Below are 13746 nucleotides of genomic sequence, written 5' to 3'. Positions count from 1 at the left end.
GGGTTCATGCCCCATGCTGGGTATAGAGGTCACTTAAAAAAAAAAAAAAGAACTTAGCACAATTCCTGGCAAATAGCACTTCAAAACACAACAGACTTTTTATAATAAGTAAACTGACCTCTTCTTTCACGGTGTTACTCCCTTGAAACTGCTGAGATAAAATAAGGTGGTAACTAAGGTCAAATGGTACTTCAGACAAAAAGTAAAAACAAAAGGAGACCAAAAAACACATAAATTACAGACCAATATCCCTCAAAAAATTTAAACAAAATTTTAGCAAACTGAATCCAAGAATATGTGAAGTGAAGAATATATCATGCCTAACTGGAGTTTATGCCAGGAATCCACTGTTGGCTTAATATCAGAAAAACTTAAAAAAAAAAAAAAAAGAAAGAAAATCAATGTTATTCATTGTATATCAACAGAATAAAAAAGAAAAACTACACTATCATCCCGATCAATACAGATAAGGTATCTGACAAAATTCAACAACCACTGGTGGTAACAACTTTTAGTAGGCGAGGAATCGATGGGAACCTCCTCAATGTGCTAAAAGGCAACTACTAAAAACCTGTAACTAAAATCACACTAAATGGTTAAAAATTTGAATGTTTTCTCCTTAAGATTAGGAACAAGACAATGATACTCGCTTTCACTACTTCAACACTGAAAATATTCTTAGTGTATTAGGTCAAGAAAAAGAAAAAGAGACATAAAAATAAGAAAGGAGTAAGTGAAACAGACAAAATTTTGGTCTATGTGGAAAATTCTGTGGAATGTATAACAGTTTACTTATAGTGAGTTTACTGGCAAGGTCACAGGCAACAAGATCAATATATAAAAATCAACTGCATTTCCACATTCCAGCAATTAAAAAAATCAAAGATTGAAATAAAAAGATATAATTTATAATAACATGAAAAATATAAAAATAGTTAGCAATAAATTTAACAAAATATGTGCAAAGCCTTACAATGAAAACTACATTTTGGTGAGACAAACCACAGAAGACATAAATAATGGACAGATAAACCACGCTTATAAATTGGAAGATTCAATATTAAGATGTCATTTCTTTTCCACTTTATCTACAGATTCAACTCAATTCCAATCAAAATCTCAACGGGCACTTTTGTAGAAATTTACAAATGATTCTACAATTTATACAAAAATGCGGAAGACCTAGTATAGCCAAAACAGCTCTGAAACAGAACAAAGTTGGAAGGCTTACACTACCTGATTTTGAGACTTAATAAATAGGTAAAACAGAGTGTCTCAATATTGGGTACTACTGATAATATGGACTGGCTAATTCTTTGTGGTGGGGAACTGGCCAGGACACTGCAGGATGTTCAGCAGCATCCTGACCTCTACCCCTACCAAAGGCAAATCCTTCACTGCCAGAGTTGTAACAATGAAAAGTGTCTCCAGGAACAGCCAAATGTCCAACGGGGGGCAAAACTGCCTTTTGTTGAGAACTACTGAGCTATAGTAAGAAGTGTGTTATACACATGAAGATAGACATTTAAATCAATGGAACAGAACAGAATCTAGAAATAGACCCTCAACTTAGAGTCCATTGATATTTGACAAAGATACAACGTAATTCTATAGGAAAAGACAATCTTTTCAGTAAATGATTCTGTAATGACTGATTATTCATTTGGTAGAAAAATAACCTCACCCCTCACCTCACTCCATACATGAAAATTTGACTCAAAACTTATCACAGATAAATTTAAAGGCAAAAACTATTAAACTCCAAAAAATAGTAATTTTGGCTTAGACAAAGATTTCTTAGAACATAAAGAAGCACAAACTTTTTTAATTGATAAGTTGCACATTAAACTAGAAAACATGCTTGTGCCTCAAAACTTACTGTTAAGAAAATAAAAAGACAAGCTACAGGCTGGAAGAAAATATCTGTAAAATAAATATCCAATAAAGGACTTGTATCCAGATTAAGATAATATTATGGCAAACAACCCAATAAAGGAAAGTGGGCAAAAAATTTAAACAGTTGGGGCGCCTGGGTGGCACAGCGGTTAAGCGTCTGCCTTCGGCTCAGGGCGTGATCCCGGCATTATGGGATCGAGCCCCACATCAGGCTCCTCTGCTATGAGCCTGCTTCTTCCTCTCCCATTCTCCCTGCTTGTGTTCCCTCTCTCGCTGGCTGTCTCTATCTCTGTCAAATAAATAAATAAAATCTTTAAAAAAAAAAAAATTTAAACAGTTGCTTCACCAAAGAAGATATGTTGATGGCAAATAAGCACATGAAAAGATGCGCAACATCATATCATTAAGGAAATGTTTACTAAAACCACACTGACATACCATATAAACCCACATGAATAGGTATAATGAAAAAGACCAACCATATCAATTGCTTGCAAGGACACAGGGCAACTAGGACTCCTATAAGTTGCTGATGGGAATACCAATTTGTACAGATACTTTAGGAAACGTGTTTGGCAGTTTCTTAGAAGTCAAGCATACACTTTGGCAGTTTCTTAGAAGTCAAGCATACACTCACCAGATGACCCAGCAATTTCATTCGTAGGTATTTACCTTAGAAAAATAAAAACTTATGTCAACACATAAGCTTGTATTTGAAGGTTCACAGCAGCTTTATTCATAATAGTCCACAAGTGGAAACAATACCACTGTTCATCAATTCATGAATGGATAAACAAATTGTGGTAAATCCATATAAGGGCATGCTAGTCAGTGGTAAAAAAGAACAACAACAAAGAACTACTAATACACACAACAACGTGAATAAGCCTCAAAAGCATTATCCTAAGTACAGGAATCCAGATACAAATGATGTTAATAAAGTACCCAAATTATTCTATATAGCTAAAAATAACTGATTGTCAGTAGCTTTTCTGTGGTTATATAAAGCACTGACTCTTAACTACCTTTTGTTATTTAACTTAAGTGTCTAATCTCCTTAAAACAACTACAAACCCTTCTGCCATAAGGGTTATTTTGTATCTCTGCACAGCACTTCACAATACTACCACACATTTAAGTATGAATGCACAGGCTCCATAACTCTCCTTCAATAAAACAAGTGGAATGCAGTATAACATATTACAATAGAGTCAGGATACCTGGGTTCAAATCCGAGCTGACTAAACGGGGTAACCTGTGTTAAGTCATTTCATCTACCTGAAATTCACTATTCTTATTCATTAAACTGAAAAGTGCTGGGGTAAAGTGCAGAAAGTGTCAGGGACATTGGGGTGATAAATCAGCAATCCCAATGTATGTGAGGCTGTAGTAAGGACAGAAATCTTCTGAAGATCAAAGGGCCAAAAGTCACAGTGGAACTTGATTTTTCAGAAGAACCACAAGGAAGTGGGGGACTCAAAAGAAAGTTTTTTGGGTGTTAAGCAGGAGGGATCAGAAGTTACTGCAGGGATAACTGGCTTGTGACAATGAATCACAGAAGCATCCACTTTGATCCTTCAATAAAATTTCCTTCTATCATTGGGAAGCACTACATCTAGGGAAATTAGCTATTTCAAGCTGATATAAAACAGGTTTTACTCCACTGACGTGTTATTTCCATAGTAACCCATTTCAGTAACAGAGAAATCAAAAGTTCTGATATTTGGTATATGTGATTGGCTGAGAATCTACAATTGGTGGAATTATGAATGCATATAAATCAAAAGCCAGAATCATTCAAGGAATTACAAAATGGTGGGCCTGCAAAGCTTCATTAGGGATTTTCTGTGTACCTACCATGTGTCAAAAACATGTGCAAGATTACATATTTTATCACTTAATCTTTACACTAACCCTTACAAAGTAGCTCATACTGATAACAATTAGTTTATCATGATTTAAATGATCTCTCATTTAGAGATGAGATTATCATTCCTGTTTTAGGGATGAGAAAATTGACATTCTGAAATACAGCTTAGTAATGTGTCCAAGCAATCACCATTAGTATGTGCCAAGCCAAGATTCAAACTCGGAGCTTTTGATTCCATGTCCTTACCACTACTTAAAACCTATTACCACTTACAACTCCAGCTTCCAACTACTGAAGCCAACACAGTTCCTAGAAAATAGCTGCATGATAATTTTTGTTTTTCTTCTAAGGTAGATAGAAGGCAGATACAATCAAAGGTAGGCAAGAAACAGGTATTACCTCCAGCTATCATAAGGAGAAACTAAAACTTAGATGTAAAGTGATAAAACAAGTTTCTAAATCTTGGCATTCCTAGCCCTTTCTCTGTATTAGCATTCCCTGATAGTCATCTAGATAACGATGATAAAGAGGAGGAAGAAAAGATGGGGGAGGAGAAAAGTACATGCAATTATAAGACCAAGTGTTTTCATTCTCTGAATAGCCCACACATATCTCCTGAGTACCTATAAAGGTCAAGCCAGTGCTTGGCACTGGGGATACAACAGTGAATAAAATAAGACAGACACAGTTCCTACTCATAGGGAAGTTTTACCCTAGTGGGAAGATACTGACAACTAAATGGACATTTGACTATATCGCAGTAATGCAGAAAACAGGATAGGACAGGGTGCCACAGGGGCAGAGATAAGACAACTAAACCCAGAGAAGATGAAGCAGGGCTACAGGACATCCAGTTAAATGTGAATTTCAAATAAACAATGAATACTGTTGCAGTATAAGTATGTCCCAAATATTGTCCTGTATTTTCATTTGCTGTATCTGGCAACCCTAGGTGGGGATATTTGGAAAAGTGCCTCGCAGGAGATGATATTTAAGATGAAAACTGAATTATTACTTGTCCCCAACAAATATGGACCCTGAAACTGTTTATCAGTTGCTGGCCTATAGAGACACCATGTGGCAAGGATCTGAAACCTCCTGACAGTAGCCAGGGAGGAACTGAGGGCTCTTACCAGGAGCCATGTAGTAGGCCGTCTTAGAAGTAGGTCTTCCAGACAGACACTAACTCTTAAAATGCCTTCAGGTGATTTTTTTTTTTTTTAAGATTTTATTTATTTATTTGACAGAGATAGAAACAGCCAGTGAGAGAGGGAACACAAGCAGGGGGAGTGGGAGAGGAAGAAGCAGGCTCATAGTGGAAGAGCCTGATGTGGGGCTCCATCCCATAACGCCGGGACCACGCCCTGAGCCGAAGGCAGACGCTTAACCGCTGTGCCACCCAGGCGCCCCACCTTCAGGTGATTTTGCTTTACTGAGTAGTGGAGGTGCCTGGGAAGCAGGCTGTGAAATGTACTAACGTGGCTGTGTGCATACACTGAGAGGGGAAATCTGCAGAACAATCGGGAAATGAGGTTTAGATTAGTGCAGGTTTTCACTATGTTTATGTGAAAAACTTTCCACACTCAATACCTTCTCCGCTCCAGACGCAGTCAATCCCTCAGATGACTACAGCCCTGGTCAACAGCTTGATTACAATAAATGAGAGACCTTGAGGCAGAATTACCTAGGTAAGCCACTCCTGATCCTCAGAAACTGTGTGAGATACAAAATGTTTGTTATTTTAAACTGTCAGGTTTTAGGGTAACTTGTTATGCGGCAATAGGTTAAGTAATGCTGTGCCCAATAGAGGAGTTCTGCATCCCGAAATAATGGGCCTACACTAGTACCCCATCATGCTCACCCATTGCTGAGAGCAGCCACAGTTAGTATGGGTGGCTTCAGCAAGAATGAGGTGGTGGATCCAGAGGGGCCACAGCTGTGACTGTCATTCACTCACACCTCCCACCAGCAGAAGATCTGAATGGTGTATTTCCATGGCCACCACAGCATAACAAAAGTTTATTAAGGACAGCATATCCTCTCTGGAACAAAATAAGATCTTTCTAAAAGAACAAAACAAAACAAAACAATTTCTCTGAGTTCAGCTCAGTCACTTGAGAGAATTGTGTAAAAACAGAAAGATAAGCAAAATAATACAGTAAATTAATAGAGCTAAGAAAAAATCCAAGTCTCGGATTAGCTGTGGTTCTCAGCTTGATTTGATGTGTGCTAAGAATTAATACTGCTCTCCCAACCAGGAAAATAATTTGTTCCTGGGTGGGTTGTTTTGACTCTCCCATCTCAATTTCTGAAACTTAAGGATGACATACAAGTGAAGAGCTGTGAACTGTGGTTAATCAACTAATTCAGAATTTCTAAGAGTACTTTGATGAAACAATTTGAGTGTTATAAATTCCAAAAATTATTTTATTCCAAAAGATTAAGTTTAAGTGATTTCATTCCAACTATCTAATGTGAAAAGAAAAATCTCAGAGAAAGACATTTCTCTTTTTTCTCCAAAATACAGGGTGAGTTGAAAGGGAGTGGGTAAGGGTGTTGAACTAAATATGACTGCAGGGAGAGGCTGAAGGTTTTCTTTAATCACAGCCCCCAGACTCAGCCCTTGGCTTTATAATAGAGTTTTCTATCCAAATCATCTCAGAGTTCATGCTAGTATGACATATTTTTCCCCAGGCCATTTCAATACCAACAAGCTTAGTATGTGTTTATGTTAGAATCCTTTAAGGTCTGTGTTCCAGATACATCAGATATCACTTTTCTCCTTATGGCCTGCAAAATAGTCACAATTATTTTACAAGATCCCTAATTCAATTTTCATAGAAACTGAAATAAGGACATTACCTTAAAAGACTTACATCTCTAGGATAGTTAGTTCACTGATTTAAGTAGACCCTGATCTAACCTGTGTTTTCTAGAAATTTCTATGTCAGTTAACATTTTAAGTATTCTATTTTTTAATTATCCAATTCATTTAAAATTTACGTTGGTATACTAGTTCTAGATATTAAAAGAGAGAACACAGTAATGAAAGAAAATAAAATCTAGAATATCTCTGAATTCAAGTATCTGAGATAGAATAATACAACAGTTATTCAACTATTTTTCTCCAGAATTAGGTAGCAATTTTCTGTATTTACTTTGATTATATAAAATTGATACACATATTCAACAAAACCCTGATGTATCACAGGCCTAAGCCCCATGCATTTTCTCTACCACGCTAACACATATGGTTAAGATTTTCCAATGGCTGTTTCCATGTTTCTTAAGAATCGCTGTTGGTTCATAGTGTGGTCTAAGGAGCTGGAACCGCGAGGCACCTGGGTGGCTCAGTGATTAAGCGTCTGCCTTAGGCTCAGGGCCTGATCCCACAGTCCTGGGATCGAGCCCCGCATCAGGCTCTCTGCTCCGCTGGGAAGCCTGCTTCTTCCTCTCCCATTCCCCTGCTTATGTTCCCTCTCTCACTGGCTGTCTCTCTCTCTGTCAAATAAATAAATAAAATCTAACAAAAAAAAAATTAAATAAATAAGGATCTGGAACCAAAAACCAAGGAAAACGTTAAAAACTGATCAGCAAAACAATCAACAATTTCTAGAGGATTAGCTGCTTTTCTAACTAAACAGTACACTATAAAATTTTGTGATCCAGAATAGAAAAAAGCTGAGGAAAAGAACACTCAACACAAAATTCATTAATTTCACCCAGGATAACAGACGCAACTCAGACACAGTTTCACTGTTTCTAATCTCTCTGCCTCCAGCAGTTCCCTTTCCTCATATTTGGAACTTCTTTTATTTTCTTTCTCATAAAACATTTCTTTTCTAGTTCTCTTTGTTTGTAAATAATCAATATATATTGTAGAATTTTACTTCACTGATTATCTTGAGAGAAAATTTCAAAACCAGAGAGCCAAAATTGGAGGGGAGGAGAAAACAAGTGGAAACGCCAAGAAAATCTGAAAAAAGAAAAATCTGACAGAATTTTGTCATTGCTTCATCCATTCAACAAACAGATATTAAGCCCCTATGAGTCAGGTACTATGCTAGGGACAAGTCCTACTTTGTTCTCAAGAGCCTGTCATTACAATATAATCTTAAAATACCAATGAGGCTAATAAGATTATACCTATATCAAATTATATTAAATATAGTAAATACATTAAAAATAAATTAGATAAATATGTAAATAAAATTATATATACACACACACGTAATTGTTTTGGTGGAGAGGTTTTGAATTGTTTTGTGCTTTCCACCTCGTGCTAAAGATTCTGACAACAGGAAGAAAGGAATCAATTCTGAAAATTACACATGTATAGTTACAAAGAGGGTATTTGTGGATAAAATGGAAAGAAAACCAAAATGTTAACATTAAGAAAAAATTTTTTCAAAGTCATCAAAGCTCTAAAAGTAATATAAAAATCTGTGTTGTGCTTTATAAATACTTTATTTGAATCTAGTAATGTTTCTTATTACAAAAGCCAACAAAGTCTATCAACCTACTTCCTTCTTTTTGCCAAAAAAAAATCTTCAATTGTATAACTGAAGTCATACAGAAATAAAATTCAATGATAAAAATACACTTGATGGATTCAAACCAAATTTCACTAGATGTTATATTACAGGATATTATATTAATACTTCAGTCTTACTTCAAGTATTAAATGTATGCTATTTTAAAAAACCACATCCATGGCCTTGACTTGTTATAATATCCTTTAAATGAATCTAATGCTTGTGAAGTAATTCTTATAATTCAGCTCCCTGGAATGATGCAACAAAATGTATCTGATATAGAACTGTATACTACAACAACGTTTTATCGTAATTCATAACCAGAACTATGGAAAAGATTCTTCATCGCATTAATCATCAGGGAAATGCAAATTAAAAGCACAGTGCATTACCACTACACACCCACCAGAATGAGTATAAGGAAAAAGATGAAAAATACCAAGTATTAGCAAGAATATGAGCAACAGGAATCTTCATCTACTGCTAGTAACAGGTAAACTGGTATTATCACTTTGGAAAAAGTCACCTGGAAGTATCTACTAAAACTGAGCATATGTACATTTTAACCAAACAATTCCGATCCTAGGTATATGCCTTAGAGAAATGCATGTGTGTGTTCACCAAAGGACATGGACTAGAATGTTCGTAAGATCATTAATGGTAATATCCCAAAACAGAAAACTACCCAGATGTCCAATAACATTAGAATGAATAAATTATGGTTTATTCACACAGTGTAAAGCTACTTACAATCAATTTTTTATACAACTTTTTATAAAAAAGAAGACGGGAAGGGAATGGCTAAAAACAAATAGAAAAAAAAAAAGAGGAGGAGAAACCAGGTTAAATGTCAGATTAGGTAATTTAATCTTTCCTGAACCATAAACATCTGATACTTAAATTGCAAGATTTAATTTTATTTTTTTATTTATTTTATTTTTTTTAAAGATTTTATTTATTTATTTGACAGAGATAGAGACAGCCAGCCAGAGAGGGAACACAAGCAGGGGGAGTGGGAGAGGAAGAAGCAGGCTCCCCGTGGAGGAGCCTGATGTGGGGCTTGATCCCAGAACGCTGGGATCACGCCCTGAGCTGAAGGCAGACGTTTAACGACTGAGCCACCCAGGCGCCCCGCAAGATTTAATTTTAAAAACACTATGTTGGGGGGCACCTGGGTGGCTCAGTGGGTTAAGCATCTGCCTTTGGCTCAGGTCATGATCCCACGGTCCTGGGATCGAGTCCAGCATTGGCATCGAGCTCTCTGCTCAGTATGGAGCCTGCTTCTCCATCTCCCTCTTTGCCCCTCCTCAAATAAATAAATAAAAATCTTTAAAAAAAACCACAAACCACCTTTGAACACTACATCAAAAACTAATGATGATGATACAGTGGGTAACTGAACATTAAAAACAAAAACACTATATTGGCAACAAAGCCGTTAAATAGCTTTATGGCATGTTTTTTGATAGTTTGCCTTTGGATTTGGCAACTCATGCACATTTTATGTTGGTCACAAACAAGACAAATATAGATAAGGAAATTAAAAAATGAAAACATGTACGACGTGAGTTTTAGAACTAAATTCCAATTGTAATCAAAATCTTCTTCCCTTAGGGTTTCAAAGTAACCAGTACAGTTGTTACAAAAGTAAGCAAGATGGCTAGCTGAAGTTAAAGATGTGAAGGTTTTCTCCATGAGAATACAATGGGCCATATGGGAACAGGAAACAAAACAATCAGATCAACTCCATTTTCAAAACACTAAATAAGAAATCACATAAAGACCTTTCAATTTCAACAGTACTCTACTCTGCCAACTGAGTTATAAGGTGATTCAATGAAAATGAGTATTAAAACAATAAAGAAACAAGTTTGCAGATATACTTTCCTCCAAAAAGAAGAATTTATCACCTTTTCATAAAAAACAATTATTTCAAGAACTATAAAAAACAGGTATAATCATCATACTTTTTAAAATAAAGCAATTTAGGGGGCGCCTGGGTGGCTCAGTCAGTTAAGTGTCTGCCTTCAGCTCAGGTCATGATCCCAGGGTCCTGGGATTGAGCCCCGCATTGGGCTCCCTGCTCAGGGGGGTCTGCTCCTCCCTCTCCCTCTGTGCTCACTCCCTCTCAACCAAATAAATGAAATCTTTAAAAAATAAAATAAAGCAATTTATATGAACTATGAGAATAGAGATTAAAAATTTATATTAAAAATTTTAAAAAGTCATTTTCCTGTGACACAGGTGTAACATGTTGCGTTATTGAAGCTGTTTATAAATGTACAACATGCAATCAGAACCCAGAGCAAAGTGATGCAATTCTACCTAACCACAATATACATTGTGAAAGCAGTTAACAGGAAGATAAAAGATGTGGTAACCACAATCTATTTAAAAACACTTCAATTTTCTTTCTTTTTTTGTTGTTTTAAATCAGGACTTCTTACATTTTATTTCTAAAAGGTAGTTCTTATTTAATTCTAATATTTAATTCTAATATTTAATTATTTATTATGGTAACCTAACACTATCATTTAGGTTTTATTTAATAAAACTTATCTTGTAGACAAACACAGGAAAAATACAAGAGAGAAAAAGGATCAGATGGCACAGGTCCTTCAGGAAAAGCAAGCTACTGGAATGAGCAGGTCAATAAAACTATTTGTAGAATGGGATAGTTGTCTATTTTCAGATCATTAAGATATTTTTAAATATCCTGAAACCAAACTCAGATTCAAAAGGCAAAGCCAGAACCATTCACTGTGTTTATTAAAATACAATCTCTTACTAAGTCTTGCACCGTAAGAGAGGCCAAACTCACCCTAACATGACCTCAGATTTAGAAGCCTGCCAAAGAATCTGTATAGAAATAGAACCAAATATTGCTTATACCTACGGTTCAAAGTAATATAAAATAAAACAAACGCTTACTAGATATTTCAGGACTTAAACAGTGAAGTAAAATCAGAGAAAGAGAATATGGGCAAATGTTAGCAGCCTTTTAAATTAAACATACAAGTCTAAATTACATAAGCTAATTTATTTTTAAGATCTTGAACACTGAAATAATCTTTAACACCAATTCCCTAACCTTTTTCACCTTTCCAACTCCTTTTAAATTTTTTCTCATCAAGAAAGTAAAGGTTCAGGGGCGCCTGGGTGGCTCAGCAGTTAAGCGTCTGCCTTTGGCTCAGGGCGTGGTCCCGGCGTTCTGGGATAGAGCCCCACATCAGGCTCCTCCGCTGGGAGCCTGCTTCTTCCTCTCCCACTCCCCCTGCTTGTGTTCCCTCTCTCGCTGGCTCTCTCTCTGTCAAATAAATAAATAAAATCTTTAAAAAAAAAAAAAAGAAAGTAAAGGTTCAGCTCTATATCTGAAACTAATAATGTACTATATGTTGGCTAATTGAATTAAAATTAAAAAAAAAAAAGAAAGTAAGTAAAGTTTCCCTTCTTGGCAGAAATACACTATTATGGTCCCTATAGGGAGCCATTCCAGCAGCACTTTTGGTAGAACTGTGAATTCCTTCTGTTCCTACTGCTTAGCCCACAAATTCCTTTATTCCTGTTCCCAGGCTCTGAAGATCTGTTCAAAAATGTTACAAAGCCTGAAACAATTAGTTGCACTACAAATGTACGTACTCTAACCTTAGATGGTTCCCTGATACTACTCAGGGATCCCAGAATCATCTCTAGATTAGAAAGGATTAAAAATAGTATAGAACAGGTTCTAAGCAACAATACTCTTCAAGAGGAGAATTTATAAGTTTCTCTCATAATTAAGTGGTGTTCATCCAGGAAATTCAAAGTTCTTGTGACGTGTAAACATCAATCAATGTAATTCACCATACTCATGGGCTAAAAATACTCCACCATATAATTATTGTGATAGGTACAGGACAAAAACATTTAACAAACTCCAACAACTGTTCACGATCAGAACACTCAGAAAACTAAGATTAGAAGGGAAACTTACTCAACCACCAGATGGAAGGCAGCTATGAAAATTCTACAGCTAACATCATACCTAATAACACAGACTTGATGCTTTCCTTCCTCTAAGATCAGGAACACTGCAAGGATTTCTGCTCTCACCATCTCTATTCAACTTTGAACTGGAAGTCCTAATCAGTGATATCAAGAAAGAAAAAGAAATACAAATTGGAAAGGAAAAGTAAAACTGTCTTTAATTGTAGAGGACATGATAGTATATGCAGAAAATTCTAAGGAATTTATCCAGACTTCAAGTTATATTACAAAGCTGTAGTAATCAAAATGGTATGGTACTGGCACAAAAACAGACACACAGATCAACGGAACAGAACAGAAAACTCAGAAATGAACCCACAAATATATGGCCAACTAATCTTGAACAAAGCAGGAAAGAATACCCAATAGGAAAAAGAATGTCTCTTCAACAAATGTGTTGGGAAAACTGGACAGTAATATGCAAAAGAATAAACTGGACCACTTTCTTACACCATACACAAAAATAAACTAAAAATTTATACTGATCTCTACCTCTGAAACCAGTAGCACATATGTTAACTGAGTTTAAATTTAAAAAAATAAATTAGAAAATAACGCTCAAAATTTAGATTAAAGACCTACATGGGAGACCTGAAACCATAAAAATCCTGGAGGAGAGCACAGGCAGTAACTTCTTTGACACTGGCCATAGCAACTTCTTTCTAGATGTCTCCTGAGCAAGGAAAGCAAAAGCAAAAATAAACTACCAGGACTTCATCAAAATAAAAAGCTTCTGCACAGTGAAGGAAAACAATCAACAAAACTAAAAGGCAACCTACAGTATGGGAGGAGATATTTGCAAATGACATATCTGATAAAGGGTTCATATCTAAAATATATGAAGAACCTATAAAATTCAATATCCCAAAAATGAATAATTCAATTAAAAAATGGGCAGAATACATGAACAGACATTTCTCCAAAGAAGAAACACAGATGGCCAACAGATACATGAAAAGATGCTCACTATCACTTATCATCAGGGAAATGCAAATCAAAACTACAATCAGATATCACCTCATACCTATCAGAAGGGCCAAAATCAACAACATAAGAAACAACAGGTGTTGGTGAAAATATGGAGAAACCCTCTTGCACCGTTGGTGAGACTGCAAACTAGTGCAGCCACTGTGGAAAACAGTATGGAGGTTCCTCAAAAAGGTTAAAAATAGAACTATTCTATAGTCCAGCAATCTCACTACTAGGGATTTGCCCAAAGAATACAAAAATACTATTTCAAAGGGTTACATGCTGATGTTTATAGCAGCATTATTTACAATAGCCAAATTATGGAAACAGCCCAAGTGTCCATAAATTGATGAATGGATAAAGAGGATGTGGTACAGAAATACAATGGAATATTACTCAGCCATAAAAAGAACGAAATCTTGCCATTTACAATGACATGGATGGAGCTAG

At 35.9% G+C, this 13746-nt stretch overlaps 1 protein-coding gene across 12 annotated transcripts in view; it reads right to left on the bottom strand.

Annotated features, from left to right (window-relative positions):
- The window catches only part of TFDP2 (transcription factor Dp-2), a 215269-nt gene that overhangs the window by 129657 nt on the left and 71866 nt on the right, over nucleotides 1-13746 (bottom strand). Inside the window, exon 2 of one of the 12 annotated variants that reach the window (XM_057316018.1) lies at nucleotides 2534-2568. The exons of 10 other annotated variants lie outside the window; for them this stretch is intronic. The gene's annotated coding sequence lies outside the window, so the exon portion shown is untranslated. Of the gene's footprint in view, nucleotides 1-2533; nucleotides 2569-13746 lie in introns of those variants that run through there. One more of the 12 variants, XM_057316019.1, reaches the window with a different exon arrangement.

The sequence above is a fragment of the Ursus arctos genome, unplaced genomic scaffold (genome assembly GCF_023065955.2).
Source record: "Ursus arctos isolate Adak ecotype North America unplaced genomic scaffold, UrsArc2.0 scaffold_20, whole genome shotgun sequence".
NCBI lineage: Eukaryota > Metazoa > Chordata > Mammalia > Carnivora > Ursidae > Ursus > Ursus arctos.
This window is presented reverse-complemented; position numbering and strand designations above follow the sequence as displayed.